At 31.1% G+C, this 8,151-nt stretch overlaps 1 long non-coding RNA gene across 1 annotated transcript; it reads right to left on the bottom strand.

Annotated features, from left to right (window-relative positions):
- Window positions 1–7,085: 7,085 nt before the first annotated feature.
- On the bottom strand, window positions 7,086–7,524 carry LOC149515882 (uncharacterized). Its single transcript, XR_016326289.1, has 3 exons — window positions 7,497–7,524; window positions 7,323–7,418; window positions 7,086–7,210 (listed from the first exon to the last, which is right to left on the bottom strand). It is a non-coding gene; the product is annotated as an uncharacterized LOC149515882 (long non-coding RNA).
- Window positions 7,525–8,151: the final 627 nt, after the last annotated feature.

Raw genomic sequence — 8,151 nt, 5'->3', positions numbered from 1 at the left:
GTAGTTGATGTTATTGTATAAGGTTAATATTATGAATGATCCCTTAAATTATAATAAAATATTTAATGTAGTACTTGAACTTTAAGATAGAACAAGAATCTTGAAATATTCATATTTCAAGTACCACATAAGAAATTCATAAGCTTTTGAAATATCCAGCGATGATTGTTTGCCTTCACGAGAGATTATCAAATATAAGCAATTGATATCTTAGATATAATTCTGGAGCTCCAAACTCAAGTGCCTTCCTAGCATAGACATTGAGTAAGTGGTTTGATTTTTATTGAATTATGCATTTTGCTACATGGTTTATTTTAGTAAACCTTGATACAGTAACTTCTTTTTTGTAGATCAATCGCTGTTTAACAATTTTTTTAGTTTTCTCTGTAGCAATTGCAGAACATACTACTTATGCGATGCAAATCATGATAATAGAACAATAGATTAAATCAACTATTAGAATGGGAGGAAGAAGACGGGAACTTAGAAACTCATAGACTATATTTCACACAATATTTTACAAAGGAAATTGGGAGGAAGATAGGATTGAATCCTTTCCTAATAAAGGAGTTATAGGATTGAATGCCTTCCTGGTGAAGGAGTTACACATATTTATAGTTCTTGAAAATTACTAGAACTATTATATAATATTGACAGAAGGACTGACAAGAGTAGCATATTTTTTTAGGTGCTTTATATAATAAGACAAATAATTATATAAAATAAACAAACAATTCTAACAAAAGTAAACAATTTTAATAAAATCGACATGACAACACAATTTTTACGTTTGTCGAGGTGATAAGTTTTCATGTTTGTCAAGGAGTGTACGTTTGACGAGATAATTATCTAACATAGTGGACTAGACACGTAGATTGAAAACAATGCTTTGTGGAAAACTTGGACTTGAATTGGTGATAAGGTTTCATGTTTGTATTTGACATAGTTGAATACTTTGTGGAAACTTGGACTGGAAATGGGCATTAGAGTTTTTCATTTGTAAATGTGATTGCGATCTGATGACAGGTTTTAAGTGAGTTATTTGCTCTTAGAGTGGGATCATAACCAAGGTTGTTCGTTCTATAGAAGAAACTCTAGATCATCAATGTCAAATGGATCTTGAGATTTTTGAGCTCATCAAAGGTTTAAGTGGGTTTCAACGGAAGTGACTTAGCTGTTGGATTCCAATAAGGGTTCAATGGAAGTGACTTAGCAGTTGTAATTTTGAGATAAAACTTAATGTCCGGCGTGAAAAGCTTGGACTAGGGACCTGAAAATCTTGCCTCAAACTTTGCTGTTTATATTTAACTAAGTAGTTTGTTCCAATGGATAATTTGACTAAGGAGTATTTTGTCTATATGAGGCTATAATTGGGAGGGATTTTGAAAATCATGGCAACAAACACCCTTGATGCAAAAGTGCACCATTTGTTCAAATATCAAACTAAGATTCTCAGAACATTTGGTGATACCTCCAATGATTCTTTAAGATTACATCCAGGATATCGTTTCACCTTTTACCTTTCCCCAACCTCTCTATTTCCTTGAAGAAACTATTTGTTTCCTTTGGTATTTATGTCACTTCTACTACACTGCAATTGAATACTAAGAATTATAGAAAAGTCTTTGTGAAATGAATTGCAAAGTCCATACTCCTTGGTCAAATTATTCATTTGAATACACTGCTCAATTATAAATAGACAGAAAAGTACAAGATTTCTTGATCCCTGATTCAAGCCCTTATCACCATACATTCAGTTTTATCTAAAAAATGCAACCACTAAGCCACTTTAGTGGAACCCTTATTGAAACATTGGAGAGCTTCCACTCTATTAACAAGATTCTCAAGATCCATTTGAAATTGATGATCCAAAATTTGATCCAGATCAGTGGCTAATCAATCTTTGTTATGATCTTACTCTAAGAACAAATAACTCTCAGCTAAACTTGTCACCATATCAGTGCCATTCACAAGTGAAAAACTATGATGTCATGTTTAAGTCTAAGTTTTTGGCCTATATAATTATTGTTTCCAATATATGTGCCTAGTCAGCTAGGTTAGATAATTGTCTCGTTAGTGCATTCTTCGACAAGCGTGGAACCTTATCGCAAGTGTGAAAGTTGTGTTGTCACGTGGACTATAATAAAATTGTCTATTTTTGTTAAAATTGTTTGTCTATTTTATAAAATTATATGTTTTGTTGTATAAAGCACCTAAAAAGATGTGCTAGTTTTGTCATTGTATTTTGTGAAGTCATTGTCACTATAATATTGGATAATGATGCTATGTAGCTTTTCAAGACTATAAATAACTCCTTCACTAGGAAGGTATCCAGTCATCCAATTAGATCTTCTTCTTTCTTTCGTAAAATATTGTGTGAAATATATGAGTTTCTAAATTATCTTATTCCTCCCAGTTGATCAATCTACATGATTTTTAGTGATATAAGTAGTATGATTTGTAGTGATATAAGTGGTATGCTTTGCAGTTTCCATAGTAATAGATCTTCTGCATCAGAATACTTATGAAATTGTTAAACCGACCTTTGATTTACAAAAGAAGAAGTTACCGTTGTAAGGTTTATTGAAATAAACTATTGTAGCAAAAGACATAGTTTCATAAAAGTCTGGTCACTTAATTGACGTTTATGTCGAAGACGCTTGAGTCTGCATCAGAAAATTTATGAAATTGTTAAACAGACCTTTGATCTACAAAAAAAGAAGTTACTGTTATAAGGTTCATTGAAATAAGCTATTGTAGCAAAAGGCATAGTTTCACAAAAGTCTGATCACTTGATCGACATTTATGTCAGAAAGGCACTTGAATCTGGAGCTTCAGCTAGAATACCTTAAATTATGCTTGAACTGTAGATTATTTATGTTTGATTATCCCTTGTGAAGGCAACCTATCCTTGTTTGGTATTATAGAGCTTATAAATTTTTAATGTGATACTTGAATTATGAATTTATTAACTAATATGATACTTGGAGGGTTTTTTATCCATCACATGTTATTATTTGAAGTTAGTATGTTAACGGTGAATATCACGTTAATTAACAGATTCATAGTTCAAGTACTACATTAAAATTTTTTATATATCACATTGAATATTTCATTATAGTTTAGAAGTTATTCATGACATTAACTATAATGTAAACAAGTTCGATCTATATTCATAGATGAGTATGCATTTAATCTTATCTACTGTCAAAAGAACCATGATGGTAGACTTCAAATGGTTCTCCACTTGGGAAAAAAAAAAAAAAGAAAACCTTCAAACCTGTGCATGGTCTAAGAGCAGGCTTAAGTTCACCTGTGAACCAATAACAAGCATATTGCTGATTAGTACAGCCCTTGAAAGAATTTTCGCTGGTTTGATTGGCAGCTTTGCCTCTCCATATTTCTATTCTGTTGTTGGCATGTATTTGTGATGATATGTGAATCAGATTGTGTAATGTCTAAGCTATACTCAACTGCCTTTCGATATGTGGATATACGATCAGCAACTGATTTTAGTTTTATTTCATTGTCAAATTATTGTTTTTTCCTTATTGTTTCCTTCGTTAAGCTACAGTTTAGGTTTTAAGTTTGATTTAGCAATTTATGTATATGTATTGTGTCATGTTAAATACATGTAAAACACAAAGAATTGTGTTAAATTCATGTGGACAAGTGAAACATAAAATACAATTTCTGGTTTGTCCTCTTCATAATTTTGGCAAAAATTTTAAATTGTCATTTTTTTGTTTATTTGGTATTGTTTTTATGTTGTGTTTAAAATTATTAGATCTATTTTCAGCGTATTCACCAGATGTAAATTCTGAATATTTGGTTAGTTAGGTGTCACTCGGTGATGGTATCTTGTACGTGAGGAACTGGATCTGCTGTTTATAACCTGAAGCAATTACCCCGTATTAGTTTTGACCCCTTACGTGGGATAGAAACATAACTGAACCAGTTTGGTTTTTTAAACAATAGGTATAACACTATGAGGAAAACTATCAGCTTCAGTTCATCTTCAGAGCGTCTACCACCCCCTGGCTACGTAAACGCCTACAATTGTTCATATTTGGAATTTGAGAGTATGTCAAAAAGAAAAAACTACGGCTAATTATTACAACTATAGAAGTTTACTTCCAAGTTCCCCAAGTGTATGAATGAATCATTACCGATTTGCCTGTTAACAGAAATGTAAAAGAAAGCAGCCTTGAGGCCCAACTAAAAGAAGGTATTAGGTGAAAATTGAATGAAAGGAGGTGAAGTTTATGTGCTTCAAATTCGAGTCTTCAAACTTTACCAAATTTTGCTTGGTTGGTGCAGAAAGGCATGTCCACTTAATGTGGTTAAATTGCACCAAGCAAAAAAAAATCTGATTTCATGCAACTAGCAAAACTTCTCCAGCAAAAGATAAAACAATGCTTCTTCCATCCAAGAATTGATTTTTTAAAAATGGACTGGGGGACTGAAATTACTACTGATGTTGTCATTCTGGTAAACTTGTTGCTTGAAATGTACAAAAAACGCCACAATCTGAAAATAAAAGAAATTATAAATATTGAAATTTAAATTCGATTTATTGAATATCATTTTTTTAAAAATGATTATTTAAATTAATTAAATTAAAATTTGGGTTCATATGCTTTGATATTGACTTAGAAAAAACCTACCATAAAATCTTATGGTTCGGAATACGTACATTGCTCAATATTTGATGAGACTGCAAGTGACACTGTTTCCTTCACTCCATGGCTTATAACAAGCGTTGGTAGCTAAGCCTGTAGGCACAACACTGCATTTGATCAATTGGTGCAAGAGAAAACAACATTTGATATATGCTTTAACTTCCCAACGATCTTGTCCTTTATTAGGTAACTGCAACCTTGGAGCAAAACTATTTGGAATGTTAAGAAATGTAACAAGTTTAAGGCTATTCAGATGGCAAATAGCCCAAGGCAACTCCTCCAAGTCTGGACCCAGTCCAATGGATAACCATTCAAGAAAAGGACATGCTCCATCTATTATTAACCTATTCATTCCATTCAACAAATGCAGTGCTAGTTCCTTGAGTTTATGAGAAAGTATCCTTGTTCAAAATGCAGTTGAGCTCCATCATATCCATTTGTAAGCTAAAACTTCAATAGATTAGGCAAAACTCCTAGGAATTTCTTTTACAAAAGAGATAGTGGCTTGAGGACATAAGAAATAGTTACGTGTATTGGAAATTGAATTTTTGACTTACTCGACGTCTATTCTTAAAAATAATTATATGGATTAACTGTATAAATAAACTATTGACCAGGGTAAACCAATTCCAACTAGGATCTTCAATTTGACAACTTTGTTAATAGTCCTTTGTAGACAAGGAATTTTAAAGAAAATGGGAGGTTAAGATATGGATTGCAATCTAAGAAATTCAACATTTTTTATCGAGGAAATACTCAATGACTGAAGGTGGTTCATCTGCTTTATAGCAGTACATAGAGCAACCTCACATTTTGGTTTGAGTTTAAAAATTCATAGTTTCCTCAATTCATAGTTACCAAAATCGTACCATTGAAATTGGTGACTTAGCATCTAAACTAGTCTAATTTTATTATTAGACCAAATTTGCAATCAACTTGCTTCGAATTGCATTCACTACAGCAAAATGGTGTATTAGCAGCAGTTTGTAGCTGCCTTTCACTTACAAATGCTACTAACTTCTGTGTTTTTATAAAACTTCAGGCATTTATTATCCAAACGTCACTAAATATTCAAATAGTGGCGTTGTTAATTATAAACGCCACCCAAGACTTGATATTAGAGGCGTTTCTCGACTAAAATACTTTGAATATTTTTTATTAAAAGTTTCGGTGAATAGTTAAGGCATATTTTTGGTAGACAAGGCCTTCAATAATCACGTCATAAAAAATTGTATGAGATTAATGAAGGCGTTGTCTACAAGAAACGCCTTTAATATTTAGACTAAAAATTTTTTTAGGCTTATTAAATTTATTTTTTGCAAAAATTCTTTCAATATTAAGGTTATCAAATTGTTTGGATCATACGGATGTTTACCATAAGGTTGTTGGTTCAATCCATCATTTATCCTTTTTTTGGGTTTAGGCACAGATTATTTGTTATTGACTATTCTATGCGTTTTCTTGGCAAAAACGGATTCACCAATTGGTTTAAAAAACTTTTCATAGAGTATTGAATGTGTTTTTCGTGAAGAGACGCCCTTAATAATCGATAGAAAAAATATGGAGTTGATTCTTGAAGGCATTTTTGGCCGAACTCGCCTTGTATAATTCAATCAATAAATTTTTTTTTTGGATTTTTAAGGGCGGTTTTGTAAGAAACGCCTTCAATATTCCATAGACAAAACTTGGATAGAATGGTTGAAGGCGTTTTTGGCTCGAAACGCCTTTAATATTTTCAACGATAAATTTTAATGGTCGGATTATTGAAGGTGGCTATATCCAAAAATGCCTTCATAAACATTTTGTTGGGATTATTAAAAGCGTTACCCATTGGAAAATGCCGTTTATAATTCATTTGATTAATTTTTAGTTGGTATTATTGAAAGCGTTTTTTTATCCAAAATGCCTATAATATTCCAGACAATAATTTTCTGAGGGGATTATTGAAGACGATTTTGATAAAAAACACCTTCAATGTTTTCTGTTAGGAGTGATTGAAGGCATTTTCTTGCTAAAAATGCCTTCATTAATTGCATTAAAAAAACATAATTGATATTTTATATGTGAAGTCAGTTGTAGGTTTATGCCCAGAAAAGCGTTTGCTGTCAATTGTATATTTATGCCCAAAAAACATTTGGTTATATATATATGATACTATGAATTACATTTTGGAATTTGCATAATGAATATTGTTGTATTTAAAAAAATTGACAACACATCCAAAATTAAAACTGATAATGTTGCCATATTAATATACTTTTCTAAAATAATCGTACTTAGTAATTTAATAATTACACATAGTGTATTCATATTAAGTATAACAATAATATTAAACCAACACCCCTAATATACAAACTTAAAGTTTTCATTCAACACGGCATGTTAAAAACATTATAATAATTTGTTCCATATATATTTACATTCAACCAACAATGTCTAACCTGAAGGTTTATCGACATTGATAAATGACAATACATAATCACACCATTCTTTACGGACTTCATCTAGCTCCTCTTCTGTGAAGCTTTCTTTACCCTCCCACAAAAAAAAAAAAATCATAAGTAAATGTTAAAAAATGAGAACATAATGTATCATTTTATTTTTTTGAACATATAACTAGTTTATGAAATTTATACTAACCTTGAATGGTGTGGTCATACAATCATGTAACATTATCTCCCACATAAAACGAAAGACATAATATCTATATTCAGTATTGCCGGGTTGACAAGGTACCTGAAAATTAAATTGAGTTGGTTTAAAAAATATTTATCTACACAAACTCAGTATTAAAAGAATAAATTTGACATTTACCGGTAATGACACCCATTTTAGTTTCTTTATCTTCTTATTGAATGCAAATATTACCCTATATTGAAAAGAAAAAAAATAGTGAGAACATAAATAAAATTTTTTATGAAGAAACAAAACATATATAATATAATAAAGTATTGTAATATCTCTTTATAAAAGTTTGAATATTGGGATTAGGCATCGCTGTTGGATTAATTGAATTAAGAAAGTATGGCGTTAAGGATTTGGTGTTAATCACAATAAGCACCCAATGACATTGTAAAATAATAACAATGATATACTCAGAATACACATAAGATCATAGAATGGTGCAGGTTAGAGTAAGTAAGTTTAGAATATAGCTTACTGCGCATTGTATGGAGCAAATAAGAATCAACCGATCTTTTCATACATAGGATCACATGATTAGCATGATACATAACTTTGTCACTTTGCTCACTAATGAAGTTGGGGTAAATGAATCTAAATCTGTTCGTCAATTTTCTCCCATTCAGCTCTCTATACAGGAAGCTACATGATAACAATAAGCACTGCTGGTTAGTATTACACCCTAATACTAACTTACGATATACTGAATGTGCATATTTATATTTATAAGCTAACCTCATATAAGTAACGATTTCAATAGCTGATAATTCATCCATTTCATAAAATT

The sequence above is a fragment of the Durio zibethinus genome, chromosome 12 (genome assembly GCF_047325235.1).
Source record: "Durio zibethinus cultivar Kanyao isolate XHJ-2024 chromosome 12, ASM4732523v1, whole genome shotgun sequence".
Classification (NCBI taxonomy): Eukaryota; Viridiplantae; Streptophyta; class Magnoliopsida; order Malvales; family Malvaceae; genus Durio; species Durio zibethinus.
This window is presented reverse-complemented; position numbering and strand designations above follow the sequence as displayed.